This window comes from Callithrix jacchus, chromosome 10 (assembly GCF_049354715.1).
Source record: "Callithrix jacchus isolate 240 chromosome 10, calJac240_pri, whole genome shotgun sequence".
Classification (NCBI taxonomy): Eukaryota; Metazoa; Chordata; class Mammalia; order Primates; family Cebidae; genus Callithrix; species Callithrix jacchus.
This window is the reverse complement of record NC_133511.1, coordinates 61389733-61413810: the sequence shown is the minus strand read 5'-3', so window position 1 is coordinate 61413810 and position 24078 is coordinate 61389733. Positions and strand designations below refer to the sequence as shown.

The following is a 24078-nucleotide window of genomic DNA, read 5'->3' as shown; positions in this document are numbered from 1 at the left end:
TAGAGAAAAAAAGACCCCATAATATTAACTAAAATCATGAATACTCTCTGCAGTGTAAAAAAAAATCAACTCACTTTTCTTAAATCTTCTTAAAAGGGTCTAAGAATAGTCCTTCAAATAATCCTTGAAGTATGCAATTTTAATTTGGACACATGGTAATTTCAGTCTACCTGTTGAAAGAGACAAGAGAGAAATCAGTCATTTTTGATGAGGATGCTGTTCTGACAAGCAGCAGAGAAGATTCTGGCAGCTTGGGAGGTGGGGATGAGGCGCAGGCGTGGGCATTAGTAGCAGCAGCATGAGCTTTGGTCCCAAGCCGAAGGCTAGTTTTTGAACACTCAGAGGAAAGATGCAACTAAAGTAGCTATTAGCACAGTGCCTGGCACGTGGCAAATGCTCATTAAATAGTTAATGAACAAGCAAAAGGATATCTGAGCAAATGAGTGGGATTTATTATCAACCTTTCATGCAGGGAGTTACTATGTAGCCTCATCTCTTTGACTCTCAACTGGGCACAGAGAAAGGTACCAGTGGAGTGAAGAGAGTGAAGGATTTGAGCTGGCCATAGCTATGCCCAAATCCTGGCCCCACTATTCCAACTGCACAGCTCTGGGCTGGTTTATTTACTGATGTTTGCTGTTGTTCCTAAATTGGATACTTAGCCCATTCATTAATTTTCAGCTCTTCTTCTTTTGTAATATAAGCATTTAAGGTGATAAATTTCTCTCTAAGTGTTGTCCTGGCTATATGCCACAACTTTTGGTATTTAATATTCCTTTGGTCATTCATTTATAGCATTTTATAATTTCTATTATCATTTCTTTTTGATACATGAGTTAGTTGGAAGTATTTTTGTAAATATATCTCAATAAAGTTTTTTAAAAAAACACCTCATCTTTCTGTTATTGATTTCTAACTTAATTGCACTGTGGTGGGTGAATATGGTCTACAGGATACTGACTCCTTGAAATTTATTGGGATGTATTTTATGGCCTAGGATACAGTCCATTTTCATGAGTGTTTTACATGTGCTTAGAAAGAGTGTGCATTCTCTGGCTGTTGGGCTGATCTTGGGTTGGTTTTCTTTAAATATTTCTGCATCTCCATTTCCTCACCTGTAATAAGGTATGTGAGTGATACACGTTAGTTCCCTCACACCATTTAAAATTATACTCATAAAGACAGAGAGTGCACAAGGACAGATCAAGGTGTGCTATTTTTTTCCTTATAACAATATCAGTAACGATGTCCTACATTTACAAAGTACTTAAACGATTCTAAACAATGACCACATCTGCCATTTGGTCCTAAACCTGTATAATGTCACCTAGGCAGGTAGAGGTGGGAACCCACAAAGAGAAAGGACACACATCAGTTGGTGCAGTGATCTACTCAGTCCTCAACACCAGAACCCCAGGATCCCTCTGACTCATCTCTGCCCCTCACTCCTCACCCCTGCCCAGTTCAGTCTTCTTACTGTCTTTTCAAATCCATCCTCATTACCACCCGCAATGCCTACACTATTTCTTACCTGCTTGGTTTCATTAATTTCCTACTGTTTAAAAAATACAACAAAGGAAGTAAAACCTGACAAAATCCTCTTGGCAGATGTGGCTCTCAAATAAGGCTGGTGTTAGGTCTTGGGTGCCAGAACATCAGTCTTACAGGGGAGAGTGATGTTTATGTCTATCAAAGCAGACATGAGTTTAGAGAGGTTGAGAAACACTGTGCTGAGTTCAAATATTCTTCATCTAGCAAACAGCCCTTCCCATGACCTTCCCCTGTCCTACACCCAAGTTCTTTTTCTTCTTTTCAGAGAGATTTTCTGAAAGAGTCGTCTAGACCACCACTTCCTCCACTCCCACGCTCTTCACAAATCATTGCCTTGTGGCATTGTGCCCTGGAATGTTCTCGTTAAGATCACAGGGATGTTGTCACTGCAGACTCCAGACACTTCTTCTCAATCTGCAGTGGCCTCTCTGGGTCATTTGCTAGCAGGGACCCCTCCCTCGGGAACTCCTGCTTCCACAGCAGCAGCACTAGTTGCCCCTGGTTCTTCTCCTTTCCCTCCAAGGACTTTCTCTGCCCCTTCTCAAATTCTCTGGTTTGAATTGATATTTTCATAATTTAATTAGAAGTGTTTTTATAAAATAATAACCATAAACCACCCTTTATTAGGGCATACCAATCACTGTGCTAAACATTATTTTATTCTACTTAATCTTCACAATAACCACATTAGGCAGATATTATTAATATTACTATTTTATAGATGAGAAAATAGAAGCCTGATAGTTAAGTAATTTGCCCAGGATCACTCAGCTACTATGTGGCAGAACAGGGATTCAAACCACAACCCATTCAATCATAGCCTGTGCTCTCAGCCACTACAGTAACTCATCCTACCTCCCTATACCTTGGCTTCTGAGACTCACCATTCTTCCATAATGTCATGCATTTCATGCTCCTGTTTTGCTTCCCTCTGAGGGAAGGCTTTTATCCATACTGTGTGCTGAGAAAATTCTATTTATTGTTCAAAGTCAGCTCTTCCCACAAAGCTATTAGCAAGCACAGCCAGTTTCATTGCATCTGTCTCTTTGCTGTGGCAGCTCACCGATGATATCAAACCATCCATTCACCCATCTGACCATGCTTCCATCCCGCCACCCAAGAATTACTTAAATATGGTAGAAGATTGCTTATCTAGAGGTCTAAACACAAGCAGCATCCAGACAAAGGGATTTTTCCAAAGGATTTTTTATGTTCACACCTTGGAAAAATGTATCATACTATGATCAAAATCGAAGAAAACTTGCTAGAAGTTGTAGTGTTTGGGGAAGGGATGTGCTCTGTGTGGCATGTTTATGACAGGTCAAGGATAGTCATCCATGGGACCTGGCCAGGGCGTTTTCCAAGGTTGCTAAATGAGATCTGTCCAGTTTCCCTTACCCAATCCCCAAAGCCTGGCTCATATACCTCATTATCGCTGAAATCTTTCCTGATTCTCCTCCTGCAACAGGCACAGATGAGCCTGGACACCCCTGCTGCTCCTCACAATACCTCTCTGTACGTGATTCCTGCTGGCACTTGGTATTTAATCATTTGTAGGTAATACTGCATTTCAAAAAGCACTTCGACATTTTCATTGCATGCTTTATCTCCACCTCTTGTCTCCTTGGAGGTAAGAGATGCATCCAATTCACCCTAGATATGTTCAGAAGCAACCCCGGTGGCTGGCACTCAGATGTCAATGAACGACTGATTAAAATTAGACAACATTGTCCTTGAATGGAGAAGCCATCCAAAAATCACTCAAATGCAAGCACCAAGCAGTGTGTTATGCAAACAGTAGGTGCTAAATAAACATGAAATTCTTCCATCCTCTCTGCACCCCTCAAACAGCGAGGACTAGAAAAGAGGTGCAATGTGTCCATCGAGCCTGAGGTTTCTGAGGGTCTGTGCTCCATGGTTCACAAATACTAATATGTTGGTGTGGTGACTTTTGATCTTCTCCAGGATAAGACAGGAATGGAAATCCCATATTTGGATACATTCTACTTTCCATAGTCAGAAAATGAGAGTTAGAGCTTTAAAGATAGACACGTCTTTCAAAGCGAATGACTACAGCCATCTCCTTTTACAGAGGCAAATCAGAGATTCACTGACTCCAGGTCATAGGCCAAGAAGGGCTGCTGTACAGATGCATTTTTCCTGTTTCCTCCTAGACTTGCAAATGAAGCCTCTAGGAAATTGAGTGCTCTCTGAATGGCTAAAAATAAACTCCCAGAAACTTCATCTAGATATATCACGGCTGTAATTTACAGCGTCTAGAACTTTAGCATGATATACTTAGCAAATGGATTACAATAATTTATTTTTGGTTTAAAAGCTCAAATGAACACAACCTTGCAGTGGAATGGGAAAACAAGAGGCTGGGAGCCAGCGACATTCCTCCAGCCCCCTCCAATGCCACAATGTTTATGCTGGCTGGCAGCCCTCTACTGATGTCCAGCAGACATGTAAAGAGAAGGGACTGCAACTCTGAGCTCCGGGCTCCCCGAGGCATGACTTCCAGGATGAAGCCTCCCAAAAGAGTCAATATTCATCCTTCTAGTAAGCAGGAAGATGTCCAAACTCATGCTTTAAATGCATAGGAAAACCCAAAGGCATTCATCATGAGGAAACAAGAGCTACCAACCTTAAACCAATGCAGAAGAAGGGCATACACTGAACAAAGCATACCAAAGACTAATTACACCAAAGTTTTTCTTCTAAAGATTTTGGGCACATTTTCAGAATGGCCCATCACTTACCTTACTGCAGGGAAAGTTTGTGGTGATGTCTCTGAACAGGCAGTACCAAAGGATGGTACCAAGAAAGACACTTTTCACGAAGTTAGAAGAAGACTAGACCAGGGTCAGAGTGGACCTGTTTTGGTTTGTTACCTGTGCCATGAATAACAACCAATTCAAAATCCTTTTATAAAATGTCATAGTGAAAATAGCTACCTGACAAGATTGTTATGGGGATTAAATGAGAAAAATACACAAAAATCATTTTGTAAGTGAATTATTAGATTATTCTTCTTGAGTGAATACATTCCCAAAGCAGATCTTACTAATGAGGACTTTTTCTGAGCAAGCACTATCGAACATTGCAGCAAGGGCCAGGGGCAGAACAGCAGAAATCCTGGGAAGTTGTCTTCTCATGTTTTCCCCCATGGTGTCTGGGCAGAGGCAAGCCACCCAGTAGAGCAGCTGGAGCTAGGAAAGAGGGATCATGACTTGTATAAGGAACACAAGACAACCTGTCTCCCCAGTCTCACACCCTTACCAAAACCAAATATCTGCGCAAACACCCCTTAACCTAGAAGGCGGCATGATAGTGGCCAGGCAGAACCTTCTTCTGGTTGAAGGAAGGGGAAGGATAGTTTTCTGAGCATCTGCCATATACCAGGCATAGCGCTGGGTCCTTTCACACTGGGGCTCCTCTCCAAAGCATGCCAGCTTCCCCGCCACCATATTTTACCATCGTTCATGCTGTGTGTGGGTCTCTGAAGCCCCCTTTCTTCTCTCTGCTTCTCCAACTAGCCCCTGAGCAAGAAGACCTGGATCCTCACGCTCTCACTCTTTCTATTCTTAGTGATCTTAGGTAACGTAAGTCATCCATCTTGGAAGAACTTCAGTTTTCTGATCTGACAGGTTAGGAAAGAACCCCAAACTCACTGCCTTACCAGACTGCTTTCAGACTCAAAACCACTGGGTGTGAAAGCTTTGGAAAGAGTGCCAAACCCTGAAGACTCATGTCATCCCTTGTTCAAGCTCCTCAAGAGCTTCCTCTTGCTGTTTGTGTTAGTCCACTTTTGTGTTGCTTTAAAGGAATACCTCTTGCTGGGTAATTTACAAAAAAAAAAAAGGTTTAATTGGCTCATGGTTCTGTAGCCTGTACAGGAAATATACAGCGCTGGCATCTGTTCTAGTGAGGGTGTCAGGAAGGTTCCAATCATCGGAGAAGGAGAAAGGGAGTCAGCACATCACATGGCAAGAGAGAGGGTGGGGGGTAGGGGGGGAGAGAGAGAGAGAGAGAGAGAGGGAGAGAGAGAAAGAGAGAGAAAGAGAGGTGCCAGTTTCTTCTAAACAACCATACTTCACATGAACTCATTCTGTGAGTACTCACTCATTATCACGAGGGGAGCACCAAGCCATTCATGATGGATCTGTCCCCGTGTCCCTGACACCTCCCACTAGGCCCACCTCCAACACTGGAGGTCACATTTCAACATGAAATTTGGAGAGAACAAAACTTCCAAACCATACTACTCTTCAGTAAACACTAAACGTGTACTTTGTCCTCTGACCACTTGCCGACGTTATGTTTCCATCTGGGCCCCTTGTCCCCCAAACTCCATCCAAACCAGGCATCTTTCAGGTAATTGTGCTCAAGGAGTAAGTGCTGTCTGCAAGGCTGGGAGTCCCCTCCTCCCCTTCCAGCACTCCTTCGCCCCTCAGGAGAGGGCGTTTCCTGGACATTCTCAGAGCCCTCATGATCACACTTACTAGAGTAATAATCTAATTAATGTCTATCTCCCCAACTGGAATATAAGTCCTCTGAAGCAGGCTCTCCTGTGTGTTGTCCACCAGGCTGTCCTCAGGGGGTCAAGCATGCAGTGGACCCTCACCTATCTTGTTCACTGTTTTGGACCAGGGCAGGGCGAATAATAAGTACTCAAAAAATACTTGTTGCATGAGTGGATTTCCATGCAGTTCAGATCTGAAGCTGGGTCAGCTTGACCCTCCCTTCTCTGCTCTCCGCAAGCCCTCACTGCCTTTTCCCTGCACTCAGGGCCCTTCCCTGTACTGTTTGCTACTGTGGCCTCACCATTATCCAAGTGAGTAGCTTGTCTCCCCTGAGAGACCACAGCAGCCCCAGGGAAGGCCTAGAGAGGCAAATCCAAGTGGGACCCAGAAAAGGGACCCAGCCAGAGTATCTGGGCAGATGGAGGTGGGGCACATAGTAGGGGCTCCTGTGGAACCCACGTTTGGCCTACTCGGAGCTTCTACCTCACAACCTGTCTAGGGGCAAAGCTTCCAGCCTTAAGTCTTTGCTTCATGGGCTAAAAAATGCCTTTCTCTCTCTCTTTCTCTCTCTCTTTTTGGCTTGAAATAAATGGTTAGCCATTAAGATGTAAAATGCAGCTGTCACAGTCCATAGAACAACAGACAGGTTAATATGGGTTTTTAAGAATGCCATTTCCTCATATTAACCCCAGAGCAACAGCAGCCTATCAAGATAGACTCCAGAGTGCTCCGGAAACCTGCTGTTTTTGTTCTTTAATAATATTTGATGTTTAAATAATAGTTGACGTTTGTTTCCAAGTAGAGTTTAATTGTTTGCCCCTCCCTTCCTCCTGTCCTCCCTCCCTCCCTCCTTCCCTTCCTTTTTTTTCCCTCCCTCCTTCCCTTTTTACCTTCCTTCTTTCCCTTCCTTGCCCCTTCCCCTTCCTCTCCCCTTCCTCCCTCCCTCCCTCTCTTCTTCCTTTCTCTTCTTCCTCTTTCCTACTCTAAGAGTATCTTGGCCTAGGCTTTCTCCCTGAGGTCAGGGGATAAGAACATGCAGATGTGTATCTGGGTCATGTCTGGAATTCTGAAGCCTCCTGACTGGGTTTCTTTACCCCCATTTCTTCCTTTTATCCTCTCACCCTTCTCACCTGCCAGCCATCCCATCCTGCCTATATGTTATCTACCACAGAACTAATTTAACTTCAAAAATATTTAAACTCTAAATATTGTCATTAAGTTATTCCTTAAGAGAAGTGAGCTTCAGTTACATAGAATATGTGAACAGTTAGGACTGGCCTCTTCCAGCAGAAGTGAAGGCTCACTGTGTTCTTCTGCCTAGAGGGAAGGCTGGGAGGTGTTAAAGGCACCCAGGAAGCTCCAGAGGACAGGTCTGGGCTTTCGCTGTGGCTCCACATGCCTGGCAGCCTGGGGAAGTGACTGTAGAGTCTGTCCTGCACAGACCATTGTAGCTCCTGACCAAGCTGGCAGCCCAGCACCAATCACTAAGGCCTGCATGGAAGGGTGATTTGCCAGGTGCTTGTCAGCAGGGATAGCTTGGCTCCTCTTTGGTTCCTGTTCATGTTGTGTACAATGCACATCCCACCAGGGAGTCTTAGAGGGGAGAGGTGAAGGGTGAGATTCTGGAATCACCAGAAATTACTTGCAAATCCAGAAATGAGCAAGGCTTTCTCAGGCCTCTAGCACTTTGTACATGCTGTTTCCTCAGTCGCAGTCACCCTCATCTTTCCCTGAGCAAACACCTTGAAGACTCAGCAGGTTACCTCCTCCTGAAAGCCTTCCTCACCCTCTGTCTAGATCAGGGGTCCATGCTGAGCTTCCAGCAGCCCCCTTTTCTTCCTTCCCCACTGGTGCAATTGACCCCTTTGTGCAATGTTCTGCTTATTTGACTGTCTCCAGTGAACGTATCCTGTGCATGCCTGGCAGCGCAAGGTGCTCTGGCGCAAAGAAAACATAATCAATACATTGATTAATCTATGCATTGACTGTCTGCCTTGCTCCAAAAAAAATAATGTAAGGAAGCACAAGGATCAAATATGCCCCCCAAGCAACTTAGAGTCTGGTGGAATAGCAGACAATATAAGCCTTTAACAAGTATACGATAAAGGCTGACAATGTGATCAGGTTGGGGGCTTGGGTAGGAGTGGGGACCCTCTCTCTGATCTCCTGCAGGACCAGGCATGACATGCAAGGATGCCCAGTGAATGTTTGCTGAATGAATGAGATGGGTTGAGAAGGAAGATCTCAAGGGGGCTGGGAGATCACTTATTTCAAGGAGGGAAACTGTAGTCAGAGAGGAGATGGGACTGTGCAGGGGCCGTCCAGTTAGTAGCAGAGCAGGACACAGAGCCCACAACTAGTTGGTCATTCTAAATCCCACTTATTGGATACACAATAAAACAAGCCACTTCTCTCTGAGCTCCAGTTTCTGTCCTGTAAAAGAAAGACACTGAAGTATCTCATCATCTTTGAAGCTGTTCCAGTTCAGGGATCCCATGAGACTAAGGTTACAACAGAGAGGTGAAGGGTGACCAGGTCGTGGTCCTGCGACAGCCTCTGCTGTCTTATTCTGATACTAATTCAAGAAGCTCTTCAAAGACAGAGATCCTTTACTCATTTATTCAAAACATATGTACTGTATGTCAGGCCCAGACCTGATCATAACCGCAGGATCCCCAGAGATCCAATCCTTCTTTTTGCTCCCATTCCCTTCGTACAGGTCTCTAACACCTTGCGCAGCTGACCTCAATAATTTGTGTTACAATGTGGAATCAATCTCTGACCTCTTTTACTTACCATCTTCCTTCTCCTCCATTGTTTTCTCTCTTTCTTTCATACCTTTACTCATTTACTCATGTACGGAGAAAATGCATGTGGAGTCCCCACAACGTGCCTGACTCTGCGCTATGTGCTACAGACACTGTGGTGAAGAAGAACCAGGTCTCTACTCTCCTAGTACTCACCCAGGCAGTTTTCAGAGCTACAGTTTCTTCACTGTGCATTATCTTTCTATTTCTTCACAGTTCTGTTCCTGCTGTGTGTCTGCCTGAAACAGCCTGTCTCCTGATCTATTCCTGCAAGCTGCCTCCTCTGTAAAACCTCTCCTGACCTTCCCCCTCTCTGGGGTTCCATGGCTGCCTGCTTTCTACCATAATCCCACTGTACTGTATTGGTGAGTTTTGTCTGTTTGTCCCACTACTGTGAACTCCAGAAGGCCTTGGACAGTGTATTTTTACTATTCTATCTATAGCAGTGAGAAACCAGCAAATGCTCAGGAAACCTTGGCTGAAATGGACTGCGATCTGAACTTCCAGACCAGCATGTTCTTACTAGTCCAGGCTCTGGGGAGAGGGCAGAATTGCCTCATCCTACCACATGTCCTACCTGCAAAGCCAGCACAATTCTGCTCTGCAGCTTCCCTCTGCTCTCAGAGGTTGATCCCAGCTTGCCTGGGACCCAGGGACCCTGCTCCTGCACTCCGGGCTGCCAGTGCCTGCATCTTGGATGTCTCGTCTAATCTCTGCCTAGGATTTTCTGCAGATTTGCTGGGGAATGTGCATCATCCAAAGTAAGAAAATCTACTTTTGCAACATTTCCGCAAATAAAAAATACTCATAGAGCCTTAAGCTTTTCTGGCTACAACAGAACATTTTGGTAAGGTTCTTTAAGGGAGAAAGAATGATCTCCCCTACAAGACTCTAGTCATATTAGCCAAGGCACAGGGGACTGCAGACACAGGCAAGACCCTTCCCTGGAAGGAGACAGCTGGGGTTTGAGCCTGGCTCTGTCATAATAGCTACAAGGCCTCAGCAACTTACGTATTCTCCATGAGGAGCCTCCAGGTCCTCACCTGTAAATCGGAGTTAATAGCACAACCCTTGTATTGGTGCAATGAAGATTAAATTAGGAGGTAAGACTCTTGACATATTGACTGACACACTGTACTCAGTAAGGATTGGTACTCTCATGAAGGAATGAGGAAGGTGAGTAGAATCAGAAGAATATCATTTCTCTTGTGGTTTATACTTCTGAAATTGATTCCACACACACTGTCTCATTTATGCCTCAATCAACACATGATATATGCATTATATTATCCTTTTCTTAAAGGTCTCTGAGGCTTAGAGATATTGAATAATTTACACAAGATCACACAGTCAGGAGATACGAAGCTTACCCTGCACACACCAATTCTCTGATTCTGAATCTGGAATTTCAATGGCCACCAGCCACAGAAGCTGCTGGCATGGGTCTACAGCTGGAGAAGTATTCCTCCTCAGACTACCATCTCTATTGGACCAGGATCACAAGCTCCAAATAACCCTAGTATGGTAGAGATGGTCAGTGCTCACTGAAAAGCCCCTGTTCTTTGCAGCCCAAATTCACTTTCCTTACAGAGAGATTGAAGTGAGTGGCACGGAGATGTGTAATTTCCAGCCCAAGAGAACAATGAGCCCCTCTGTACTGTTCCTCCTCTGTGGTGGTAACCCTCAAAGCCATGACTTCCAGACTGCAGAGCCACAAGAGCGGGGCTCTACATGGCCCTCATCTGTGTTATGAGCAGGAAACAAATCTCTGTTATGTCAACATCACTGAGTTTGGGGGTTCTTTGTTATCATATCTTATCATAGTCTATCCTGACTTCTGTGTCTAGGTTCAAACCATAGATGATCGCCAGATAAACACCATAGGGTATAACAGTTGGCATGTAGTATCTGACTTAATCTCACCCTGTGCACTAGGTAGCTTCACCCTTATTTTACAAATAGGAAAACTGAAATGTAAGGATTCAATCTTAAGATAAAAATAAAATAAACAGAATAAATTGCCCAAGATAACATGGCTAATCTGTTTTCAAATGTCTTGTTTCCATGCTTTTTGTTACTCTTTCTGGCCTTAGTTTCTACATCTGTGAAAAGGGGGATGCTCCTCCCACCTCTGATAATTATAATTGCATGGTTCTTCCAGCTTTGCCTGCCCTCCTGGCCTCCTAATGTGTGGCAGATCCAGATGTTGAGCCTCCAGGTGGGTCCAGCTCCAGTCCTGCCTCACAAACCCAGTCTTGCTGCCTATCACATCTGTCCAGAAAAGAGAAGTGATTTGACTGCTGGTTCACGCAATCGCTTATTCTATTATTTATTCATTTCTACTTATTGCTGACTCACTCATTCATTTACAGATGTCTTCCACTTCCTCTTCCACCACCTGCTGGCCAAAGCTCATATTCATTTCCCTCAATTTTCACTCATTTATTTCCTCAAAATCACACACTTGTTCATTCATTCACTCCTTAGCTTCTTCATTTATTTACTTACTTGCTGACTTATTTATTCACAGATTCATTTTTTACTTATTGATTTCTTCATTTATTCATTCATTCATTATGTCACTCATTCATTCACCATTTTCATTCTTTCTGTCGTTCATCCATTCCCTTCTCCATGGCCTCACTCACTCATTCCCCACACTCCTTCCTTCCTATTCCCCAGCACAGCATCCTCCCAGGAAGCAGAGCCTTCATCATGGCTGGAGCCATGAGTCTTCCCTCCCAGAACACTCTCTTCCATTTTAACATCCTGCTTGTTGAACTGTGCATGCATGTCTCCTGGTGTGCAGGGGATATGCTTTCCACTCAGAAACAGATGTTCTTATAATTACTGTTTTGAGTTTCACCCTCTAATGCCAGAAAATTCTTTCCACAAACTCCTCCAGTATACAGGAAGGCAACCGTGCGGAATGGGCAAGGCATGCAGTGCCGGGGGTTCAGATTCCAGAACACAGGGTATTCCTGGCAGTCAGAGCTCAGGGGACTTGAGGGGAGCCTCCCTTCTCTAGGACTTTGCAACCTGGGGTCTGTGGCTGAGCTAGAGATGGGGGCATCTTGGAGAGCAGCAGACTTGGGGAACCAGGTAAAGGAGTGTGAAGAAAATTGACCCATCTTAAGATGGTGGAGTCATAATCTGTCTGTACTTGGGTTATTACAGTGACAGGTGCCAGGGTCAGGGGTGAATAGAGAGGCTTATCAGCATGTGACCAGTCAGAATAAGTTGTCAGCAATATCATGACAGGAGATCAATGTTACTATTTTCTGACCTCTTACCCTGTGTCAGGTGTTTCTCAAATTTTATGCTAGTTGTCCCTCAATGATCCAATCCACCATCTTTCATTTAGAAATAGAATCCCCTGAGTTTTAGCTGGTTTCATGACCTCTCAGCCAAAGACTAGATTTCCTGGATTCCCTTGGAGTGAGGCATGACTAAGTTTGGGCCAATGGATGTGGGCGAGGTGTTATGTGCAACTTTTTGCTTATACCTTTAGAAGGAAGTTGGATACCTTCCAATTCCTCTTTTACCACCTGCTGGCTAAAGCGTGGTCCTTTTTAGGGAGCCATCTTTGTCTCTGAGGTTAAGGGCATCTTGAAGAACATGACAGGACAAAACAAAAGAAGCCCTGAAGAACCTTGTGAAGTAGAACATCTCTGTTCCCCTGGTTGAGATTTTATGTGCAAGAGAAACAAGCTCCTGTTATGCTTTGACCACTGTTGTTTTGATCTCTGTTAAAGCAGCCAAGCCAGTGAATACTAATCCCAGGAGGAAACCTCTTTGCCCGTATTACGTCTTCTTACATTCTTGGCTTCTCTTACTCCCTTACTTATTTCTCCTTTTCACACTTGAAAAGTATCCTTTCAAAATTCATGTCCACTGAGAATCCCTGAATGTACTCTTATTTGGAAATATGGTTGTGCAGATGTAACTCAAGGATTGATATAAGAGCACACTGGATGAGGGTGGGCTCTAAATCCAATGAGAGGGTCCTTACAAGACAGAAAGGATACACAGAGACGACGGCAAGGCCATGTGAAGGTGGGGGGCGGAGACTGCAGTGATGTGTGTCCCCAAGCCAAGAAGTGCCACGGGGTGCTGACAGCCACCAGAGCTAGGAGAGAGGCATGGAGTGGATTCTCTCAGAGGCTCCAGAAAGAGCCACCCTGCCAACACCTGGATTGCAGACTCTTGGCCTCTCCAACTGTGATAGCATATGTTTCTGCTGTTTTAAGTCAGCAACAACCTGGTCTCCGTGACAGGAGTTCAACCTTTATCTTGTGGCCAGTGGGGTCCCAGTGAAGGGTTTGCAATAGGGAAGAGATGATAACAAGAATGGCTAACATGGGTTGAGTATTAACTCTGCACCAGAAAGTGTCCTAGGTGCACGCTTGGACATAGCACCTCAACTAATCCACAGCACAACCTGGACACAGGTACTGTCATTACCTCCAGTTACAAACTACCAAGTTTGTGGGAATTTGAGTGACAGCGACTGGGTTGGTGGGTTTGGGAGAAGGAACCAGACTTGGTACCCTCTGTATGGTCTATGAGATGGCCTATGGAAAGCAAACCTCCTCTCCTGTCCTCCATGGATGGCCAACTTTGTCTAACTATAGGCTGAAGTGTTAGCAAGACCCTGTGGTTGCAGAGCTAAAGCTGCCCTGTGGATGTTCCATGGTCGTTGCTGCAGGGTAGTGGTCAAGATCATGACCTTGGAAGCCAGACTACCTGGCATTAAATCCTAGTCTGCTGGTTGCTAGTTCTGTGATATGAGGCAAATTAATTAAACTTTCAGTGCCTTGGTTTCTTCATCTGTAAAATGGGGATGATAATAGTGCCGACCTTACAGAATTGTTGTGAGTATTAGCTAACATCATAAAGGGCTTAGAACAGAGTTTGACAAATAGGAAATGCTAAGTGAGTGTTAATGCTTAATTAGCGGTGATGATGCTATAAAAGTATTTGCTGTTATTTATTATTATTATTATTAGCTGTCTGACTCCTCTATGTCTCAATTAATTTTGACTTTAGCCAGGAAGATAAGTATTATTTTCCAGCTCCACTGGAACCCCAAAATTTATTTAATTTTCTTTAGCCTCATTTTGCAGATGAGGAAACGAGGTCTGGGAGAGATGAAATGGCAAGCCCATGGCTACCCTTCAAATCCTCCTCCACATTCCCTGGCTTCCCAGTCATCCATCTGGTCCAGTTGTTGGGCTTTTGGGCTTACTCCTCCCTGGACCAGGTGGCAGGTCCTGGAAGGTCTCCCTCCTGGCTCCCAGGCAGTGTGCAGGAGCCCATTAACTCCCTGGGCCAGCTATTCACCTGCTGCACAGCATGCTGAGTCATGTGGCCTGGCCAAGTAGACACGGGCCCACATGGGGATCCACAGTCCATGTTCATACAAGGCTGGCTGACTCTTCAGCTGCGATGGAGCTATTTCTGCAGGCTCAAGCTGTGCTGCAGGGAAAGCAGGTTGCACATACATGCATAAACGTGGCCCTTCTGCCTAAAAGGTCCCTAGACCACGTCCCTGGGTGAAGGCAGCATGTTTAATGTAGAGAAGCAGCCCACTTACCACACACCTGACCCCACATCCCAGATCACTGGGAGGACAGAATTTCCCTCCACCCAATGGCACAGACCACCTGAGAGGACAGGGGTGAGAGGGAGAGCAAGAGAAAGGGGAATGGGGAAAGGACATTTGTTGAGCACTTACTGAAGCCCAGGCACTGTGCTAGGTGCTTCACATTTGCTGTTACATTTAACATTCACAACAATCCTATGCTGTAAACTCATTTGAACAGGTGTGGAAACTGAAGCCCAACAAGCTGGAATCACTTACATGGGCCACATAGCCAAGAAACACTGGAGGTCTGACTAACATTATTTTAAGTAGTTTTTTTGGGGAACAGGTGGTGTTTGGTTAAATGAATACATTTTTTGGTGGTGATTTCTGAGATTTTGGTGTACCCATCACTCGAGCAGTGTACACCATACCCAATATGTAGTCTTTTATCCCTCACCTGCCTCCCATCCTTTCCCCTGAGTCCCCCAAATCCATTGTACCATTATTATGCCTTTGTGCCCTCATAGCTTAGCTCCCACTTATGAATGAGAACATATGATGTCTGGTTTTCCACTCCTCAGTTACTTTACTTAGAGGAGTGGTCTCCAATTCCATCCAGATTGCTGCAAATGCCATTATTTCATTTCTTTTTATGGCTGAGTAGTATCCATTATATACACATATATAATGGTTTGGCTGTATCCCACCCAAATCTCAACTGGAATGGTATCTTCCAGAATTCCCATGTGTTATAGGAGGGACCCAGGGGGAGGTAATTAAATCACGGGACTGATCTTTCCCATGCTATTCTCATGATAGTGAGTAAGTCTCACAATATCTGATGGGTTTATCGGGGGTTTCTGCTTTTGCCTCTTCTTCATTTGCTCTTGCTGCCACAATGTAAGAAGTACCTTCCACCACCTGCCATGATTCTGAGGCCTCCGCAGCCATGTGGAACGGTAAGTTCAATTGAACCTCTTTTTGTTTCCAGGTTTGGGTATGTCTTTATCAGCAACATGAAAATGGATTATTACTATATATGTGTGTGTGTGTGTGTGTGTGTGTGTGTGTGTATATATATATATATATATATACACACACACCACATTTTCTTTATCCTTTCATTGATTGATGAGCATTTGGGCTGGTTTCAAGTTTTAGCAACTGCAAATTGTGCTGCTATAAACATGCTTGTGCAAGTATCTTTTTCATATAATGACTTCTTTTTTTCTGGGTAGATACCCAGGACTTGGATTGCTGGATCAAATGGTGGATCTACTTTTAGTTCTTTAAGGAATCTCCATGCTGTTTTTCATAGTGGTTGTACTAGGTTACATTTCTGTCAGCAGCATAAAAGTGTTCCCTTTTCACTCCATCCATACCAATAACTTACTTTTTGATGTTTTGATTATGGACATTCTTATAGGAGTGAGATGCATGGCATTACTGTTTTGATTTGCAGTTCCCTGATCATTAGTGATGTTGATCATTTTTTCATATGTTTCCTGGCCCTTTGTATGTCTTCCTTTGATAATTGTCTATTCATGTTCTTTGCCTACATTTTGATGGAATTGTTTGTTTTGTTCTTGCTAATTTGTTTGAGATCCTTACAGATTCTGAGTATTAGTCTTTCATAGGATGCATAGTTGTAGAGATTTTCTCTCACTTTGTGGGTTGTTTACTCTGCTGATTATTTCTTTAGTTGTGCAAAAGCTTTTTAGTTTAATTAAGTCCCATCTATTTATCTTCATTTTTGTTGCATTTGCTTTTGGGTTCTTAGTCATGAAGTCTTTGTCTACGCCAATACCTAGAAGGGTTTTCCAATGTTATTTTCTAGAATTTTGATTGTTTCAGGTCTTAGGTTGAAGTCTTTGATCCATCTCGCGTTGATTTTTGTGTAAGGTGAGAAATGAGGATCCAGTTTCATTCTTCTCCATGTGGCTTGCCAATTAGCCAAGCACCATTTGTTGAATACGGTGTCCTTTCCCCACTTTATGTGGTTGTTTTTGTTGTTGTTGAAGATCAGTTGATTGTAAGTATTCTCTATTCTGTTCCATTGGTCTACATGAGCCCTGCCTAATTTTTTATTTGACATCACATTAGACTTAACTTCACTCTGAATAGGGAGGGTCCTTAGGGTCCTGAAGAGACCCAGAGCAGGTTCTACTGCATGTCTTAGCCACTAATCATCACCACCACCAGCAGCAGTGGTGTGGGGAGCACTGAATTACACTTGACACTCTATGGGGGACTTTTACTTTTATTATCTCTCTTGACTGGATTGTAAGTCAAGACATGCTCCACTAGTGATTGTACTGAGAAAATTCCGTAGCAGACAGATGAAGCTCTTTCCTCTTCTGGGCCTCATTGGCTTCATTTCTGGAAATGCCAAGGGCATAGAGCATGTTCTGTTTTTAACAGGCTTTCATCAGCAAATTCAGCCATCATTTCCCAATGCCCATTCAGTGCCAGGTATTGTGCTGGGGTAGGGGATTCGAAGATGGATCATACAGTTCCTGCCTGTGAAAGCTTTATGCAGAAGTGGGAATTATAGACCTGGAAGCTTAAGAATATCCATGATGAGGATGATGATCGTAAACACTTATTGAGTGCTTACTATTGGTTACTCTAAATGACTGACACTTATTACCTTATTTAATCTTCATAAAACCCTATTGTGTGTTTCATTTAATTCATAAGGAAACTAAGTCACAGAGAGATTGGAATTCTAGTAAGTGGCAGAAGTGGGAACTGAATTCAGTTGGTCTAGCTCAATTTTGTAGGGAGACGGTGATTAATTTGTCCAGAATAGGTGAAGAGGTCAGTCACAGTTTCATAGAGGGGCAGAATCAGCACAGGATTTTGAAGCATAGGTGTTTGCCAGGCAGAAAACAGCTAACAGTGCATCAGGAAGTTCCAAACAGAAGGAGAATGCTTGAACAATGGTTCAAAACATAGTTTTGAACTGAGGTAGGGCAGAGATGATAACAAGGATGGCTAACATGTATTGAGCAAACCAAAAACATGTATTTTCAAACCAAAACTATGGTGTGCAGAAGAAATTCCATGGAGATCAATATGGCTAGAACAGGAAATAGGTGAGTGGAGGGTGGGGTATAATTTCAGAAAAGAGGCTGCAGAGGGAACAGGAACTCTTAGAGGCTCATGAATGCCAGGCAGAGAAGCCAGGACTTTTTCTTCATCCATTAAATAAGTAGAGTTTATTTGTTCCATAAAGAATGGTTTGGGGAGAAGCAGTTCAGGCTGGCACAGCACTTCTACAGAGTTATGAAAGCCCAGGCTCCTTTCTCATTTGAACTCTGTCATCCTTAGCATTTTCTGCATGGTTGCAAGGTGGCTGCTACACCTCCAAGCATTATATCTGTGTTCACGGGGGGAAGAAGGGAGAAGGATAAAGAACAACGACCTGGTCGTTGTGATAGGAATTCAAACTTTTATCTTATGGCCAGTGGGGACCCATTGAAAGGTCTGAGGTAGGACAGAGATGATAATAAGAATGGCTAACATGTATTGAGCAACTACTTCTACCTTGGAGAATATTCTAAGTGTGCACGTATACATATCACCTCAACTAATCCACAGAGCAACCTAGATACAGATACTGTCATTATCCCCACTTACGAATGAAGGAAATGAGGAGACGCAGAAAAGTTAAGAAAATTACCCAAGGCTGCCTAGCCAGGAGTAGCAGAAACTGGGTAGTCTGGCTCCTGGGTCTTGCTGTTGATCACCACATTCTTGTGCATTTTAGAAAGTGTCCACTCTAACTGCCAGAAGCTTCCAGGTGAAGGGGATGGGGACCTGAGCAGGGTTGGTAGCCAGGCTGGAGGTGAAGGGGGCTGGGTAGGAAGGGCAGAGTCCGGACATAGAGAGAGACTTGGTTGAGGGTGAGGGATGAGTGGAGGACAGCCGCAGGTTTGTCTGACCCTCGCCTCTCTAAACCAGGCTCCTTCTGTGTCCACAGGGCCTGCAAAACTGTGGGTGGGGCACCTACCCAGGACACATGTAGAGCTTTAAAAAAATAAGTCATACCCTCGTAGCAGGCACAGCCTGACTCTGGTTTGACTTCCACACTGACACCCACATCATTAACGTGGTTCCCTGTGCAGACTCTCACCCTAGACAGTGCCAAGGATGAAAAAAGCATCAGCTGGTGTGCAGCTGGTGGGGCCATGGTTAGATCATTGTCTTGTGCCTGGCAGGCAGGAGCAGGGTGATGCTGAAGTCTGCTGCTGACAGGAGCCTGAGATGGGCTCCGGCATCTGAGTAGGTATGAGTATAGAGGGAAAGAACAAAGATTTTGGGGCTCCCATTCCAGCCAGACCTCAAGTCATCCCTCAGCAATCTCCTAAGCATATATATGCCAGACCCTCAGTGGGATACTGGGGTACAGAAACAAATCTGATTATCTCCAAGGTCAAGGAGCTCCCAGCCCTCATAATGTCAGTATATGGTGGTGGGTGCTGTGATACAGGGAAGCAGCAGAGGGTTGTGGGAGAATAACATGGTGATCTTGGGGTGCTGGGGGATGCCAAACCATTCTGGAGGTCAGGGTGGGCTTCCTGGAGGAAGGAACTACCAACTGCCTTCCCAAAGTGAAAAGTTGGCCGGGCAAAAAGTGGGACTCCATTTAATGGGACCACATAGACTAAAGGGAGAGGAGAGAAAGGTGGGCATGTAGAGGAGCGTCTGTTGCCTCATCACACTCTGACTCCTGGAGTCTTGGTAGCTGCTTGATATGGCATCTAGCTGCTGCAGAAAGCAAAGATCTTTGTGCTTGCAGTAGATTCACTGCAAAATGAACACGGTTCTTCCCCCCTTATATCCATAGCCCTTTGCAATGTGATTCTGCAGCTCCTCCCACAGGAGGTAAAGTCTATTTTCCCACTTGTCAAATCTGGGCTCACCCTGTAATCTGTGCTGACCAATAGGATGAGGCAAAGTTGTGACATGTGAGTTCTCAGCTCAGGCTTCAAGAAACCTTGCTCACGCCTGCCTGTTCTCTTGGAACTTTGCTCAGCTGCCCGGGTGAACAAGCCCAGGCTAGGTTGCTGAATGACATGGGTGTATCCTCACCTACACCATCCCAGCCCTTTGTCTCAGATAACAATCAGCCTTCAGCTGATTTGCCAGCTGAGCTAGGGTGACAAACTCATCCCCTTTCACCTGGGGCTTTTCCTCATTTTAAAATGGAAGGTCCAATACCCCAGGATCCTCTTCAGTCCCAGGCAATTGGGGATGGCTAGTCACCCAGACCCAATTCAGATGCATGAATGAGCCTATCCAAGCTTCATCTAGATTAGCAGAAATGCCCAGCTGACCCACACACTCAGGAGTCATAATACATAGCTGTTTTAACGCACCAAGTTTTGGGTAGTTTGTTACACAGCAAGAGATGAGGAATACCCTGGCACATCTGTAAATTAAGTCCAGGCTGTGACCTTAGTAACTGTTAGGAGCTGACCGGATCTCTCTCCTCGAGCATGGCACTGAGTGATTGCAAGAGGGAGGATGCTGGAACCTGGGGAGGCTATGCAGCCTGTCCGAGACTTCAGAGCCAGGGCTTATTGGCAATGGGATACAGACTCAGGTCTTGGAATCCTTCCTCTTTTCCCAAGCTGCCTCTTTAACCAGCATATTTGTGCTGCAGTAACTCAAGCTCCCCCAGAGACTGTTGATTGAACAAGTCTCTGGTCATGCTCAGGTTCTCTGAGATGGTTTTCTTTACAAGATCCAGTGTGAGACTGATATGAACCTCTCCCTCCCCAAAATGATGAGAACAATACTTAACCACAAGCCACCGCCAATTCCGCTGTGGCCAGAGATCAGGGCAAAGACAAACAATTACTAGTCAGCAAAAGAGATATGTTCAGAAATATCCAATGCACAGGTTGAAAAGCCACACAGACTTTGAGTATGAATAAGGAGCTAGCAGACAGGGATCTTAGTTCTAATTCTGATGCATACCAGCTACACGACCTTGGGCACCTCCCGCCCTTCTCTAGCAGACTGGATGTCAACTGATTCATTAAAAAACGAAATTCACTGCAAATTCTTAAAGGCAGAAACCATAGGGTACTCAGCTTTGTATCTAGTACCCAATCCAGTGCACTGCAGCTGTCCAATAAACAGTTACCGATTAAATATGTTATCTCAGGGTCTTCCATGGGGAAATAAATTTGTGTTTACTTTTTTGCTGATAGAGTAAGAAGTCTCTCTAGCCATCTTAGAGAGGGCAGGGAACCCTGGAAGGTTAATGTGGAAAAGATGTTAGTTTGTTCCCTATTCCAAGGACAAATAGGAAGGGGCTTTTGTTTCTGGTGCCTGGGCATCTCTGCCCCTAGAGAGAGCTGGCTGGCTTTATTGTGCTCCTATGAGCTCTTTCCTGTCCAGCTGTCTGAACTCTGCGATATGGGAGGACCTTGGGTTTTTTGAAGAATAGTACTAAGGGGACCTGGTGGTCTCAGGAGTCTAATGGGGACACCAGATGCAAAATATAGCACTGGGAAGACTCCTTTCCTTCCAAGGTCATGAAGGCTTGGGTGGGAAGGTGGGAATGTAAGACTCCGGCACATCAGGAGCCCAGCACTGGACAGATTGACAGGGGCCGGCAGCTGCCTATGATGCAAAATGGCAGTCAGCACAGCAGTGGATTGAACAACAACAGAAAATTTCCACACCTGAGTGGTGTTACAGGTTGAACAACATTCCCCAAAATGTGTATGTTGAAGTCCTAACCCCTAGTACCTTAGAATGTGACCTTATTTGGAAACAGGGTCACTGCAGGTGTAATTAGTTAAGTTAGGATGAGGTTACACTGAAGCAGGGCAGCCCCTAATCCAGTATGACTCCTATTCTCCTAAGCAGTGGAAATCGGGATGCAGGCATGCACACAAGTAGAAGGCCATGTGAAGATGAAGGCAGACACTGGGGGATGCTTCTATACACCAAGGGATGGCCAAGGTTGCCAGCAAAGCCCCAGAAGCTAATGGAGAGGCATGGAGCAAGTCTTTCTCACAGCTCCTGGATGGAAGGAACCCTGCTGACACCTGGCTTTCAGACTTCTAGCCTCCAGACAGGATTCTTTATTGTTTAAGCCACCCAGTTTGTGGTACTTCTTTATGGAACCTAGCAAACTAATACAGGAGTGGGAGACTGAGAGACCTTTTTATGAGGGAGAGGAATGTATACACTTTCTTGGTTCTAGGATAAGGTGGGGAAGAGGAAGCAGGGAAAGGAATTATAAGAGAACCATCTGGACATGTCCCGATCTCTGTGTGAAGGCTCAAGTCAGTTTAAATCTGACTTGAGAAAGAGAAGCCTGTGCTATATCTCCCAGCCTCATGAGTATGATGTTGAAGCATCTTTTCCCATTACATAATGCACAGAAGCATGGAGGAAGAAGCACACAGAGGTTAGAGAGGCATTTTCTCCTATTTTACCGACGAGGAGATAAAAGTCCAGAGAGGGGAATAATTTTTGTCAGGGCCCCACAGCAGGGAAGGGTAGAGAGGGCCTAGAAACCGGATATCTACAGATGTCCTTCTCCAGCATGCCTCAGCCAGTAAGCGCACAGAGCTATGGTATTTGTGTGAAATGCTAATGCCTCCGTGGGCACAATTGCATATTTAGATATTCGTAAGAAGGAAAGGCAGCTGGAATATGGATCTTGCATTTCACAAAATATTTTAGAGCCAGGATGAGTGAGGATTATCTTCCAAGACTGTGCCTTCCTAGAGGGAAACCCAGACATGAAAATGCTGTGGAGTAGAAAGCGGTTCATGCCTAAACAAAAGCTTTGATCTATGAAACAATTAACCATTGGGTTCCTTTTAATAGAGCGTCCCCATAGACTGACTAAGTATGGTGTTTTAGAAATCTTTAACAACCAGGGGAAGGAGAGAGAAAGAGGATCTGGGAAACACAGTTCCATTCTAGGGTTGGGAGCTACATGTCATGGAAGACAATCAGACAGTAGCAGAATGTGACCTAAAATAATTGTGTAAGTTAATGAGCAAAGAAGAGTCAGCTCTTGGACAAATCTTCATTAACATAGCTAATGCTGATTGACATTTTACATTTATCTAGTGTTTTTCATATTTCAAAGCACTTTCCTAACAACTTTCTAACAAGCTAAAATTCTCTGAGCTGGGTAACCAAGTACTTTGCCATCCAAAGCAGATCACTTTTGAGGGTGAGGGGAAGTATTCTTTGATTGTTGTTTGTTTGAGATGAGGTCTTGCTCTGTTGCTCTGGCTGCAGTGCAGTGACGTGATCAAAGCTCACTGTAACCTTGAATTCCTGGACTTAAGGGATCCTCCCACCTCAGCCTTCTGAGTAGCTGGGACCCAGGCATGTAGCACCATACCTGGCTAATTTTTATTTATTTTTTGTAGGGACAGGGTCTTACTACGTTTCCCAGGCTGGTCTCAAACCGCTGACCTCAAGTGATCCTCTAGCCTTGGCTTCCCAAAATGCTGGGATCACAGGCATGAGCCACTGCACCTAGTCAGCACTCTTAATAATTATGCTGGGTTATCCCATTATTGGGTATAAATCCAAAGGATTAAAAATCATTCTATTATAAAGACATATGAACATGTTTGTTTATTGTGACACTGTCCACAATAGCAAAGACTTGGAATTGCCTATCAGTGATAGACTGGATAAAGAAAATGTGGCACATATACACCATGGAATACTATGCAGCCATAAAAAAGGATGAGTTCATGTCCTTTGCAGGGACATAGATGAAGCTGGAAACCATCATTCTCAGCAAACTGACACAAGAACAGAAAACCAAACACTGCATGTTCTCACTCATAAGTGGGTGTTGAACAATGAGAACACATGGACACAGGGAGGGGAACATCACACACTGGAGACTGTCAGGGGTGGGGGTTAGGGGAGGGATAGCAGGGGGGTTGGGAGCTAGGGGAGGGATAGCATTAGGAGAAATACCTAATGTAGGTGACAGGGTGATGGATGCAACAAACCACCATGGCACGTGTATACCTATGTAACAAACCTGCATGTTCTGCACATGTACCCCAAAATTATGCTGGAGCAGCAGGTGTAAGCCAGGGCTGTACTAGGCAAACAGTGGTGCATGATCAGCCCACTACAGCCTCCCAAAAAATTGGATGACCGGGGACAATGTTATTCATTCACTTACCCACTTATTCAACCAATCCCCCAAACCTGGTCCTTCTACTTTACCTCTATTCATTCAGTTGCTCAAACAAAAATACAGGTCACTCTCGATTCTTTGCTTTCTCTCACAGACCACCTTCCTCCCAACTCCAGTCCATCAGCAAATCCTGCTAACTCTATCTGCAAGTTATATCCCATGTGTCCTTTTCCTCTGATTTCACTCCTGACTTCGGCATCATCACTTCTTGCTTAGACAATAGAAGGAGTGTTCTGTGTTCTAATTCATCTCTCCATTTTCCTTTTTTTTTGAGTCAGAGTCTGATTCTGTTACCCAGGCTGGAGTGCAGTGGTATGATCTTGGCTCACTGCAACCTCTGCCTCAGCCTCCCTGGTAGCTATGATTACAAGTGTGTACCACCATGCCCAGCTAATT

At 44.6% G+C, this 24078-nt stretch overlaps 1 protein-coding gene across 27 annotated transcripts in view; it reads right to left on the bottom strand.

Annotated features, from left to right (window-relative positions):
- TENM4 (teneurin transmembrane protein 4) overlaps positions 1-24078 on the bottom strand; it is a 3204727-nt gene that overhangs the window by 520016 nt on the left and 2660633 nt on the right. For 5 of the 27 annotated variants that reach the window (XM_078340122.1, XM_054241412.2, XM_078340129.1 and 2 more), the window contains one exon: positions 75-170. The exons of the other annotated variants lie outside the window; for them this stretch is intronic. The gene's annotated coding sequence lies outside the window, so the exon portion shown is untranslated. The remainder of the gene's footprint in view (positions 1-74; positions 171-24078) is intronic. 27 annotated transcript variants of the gene reach the window in all.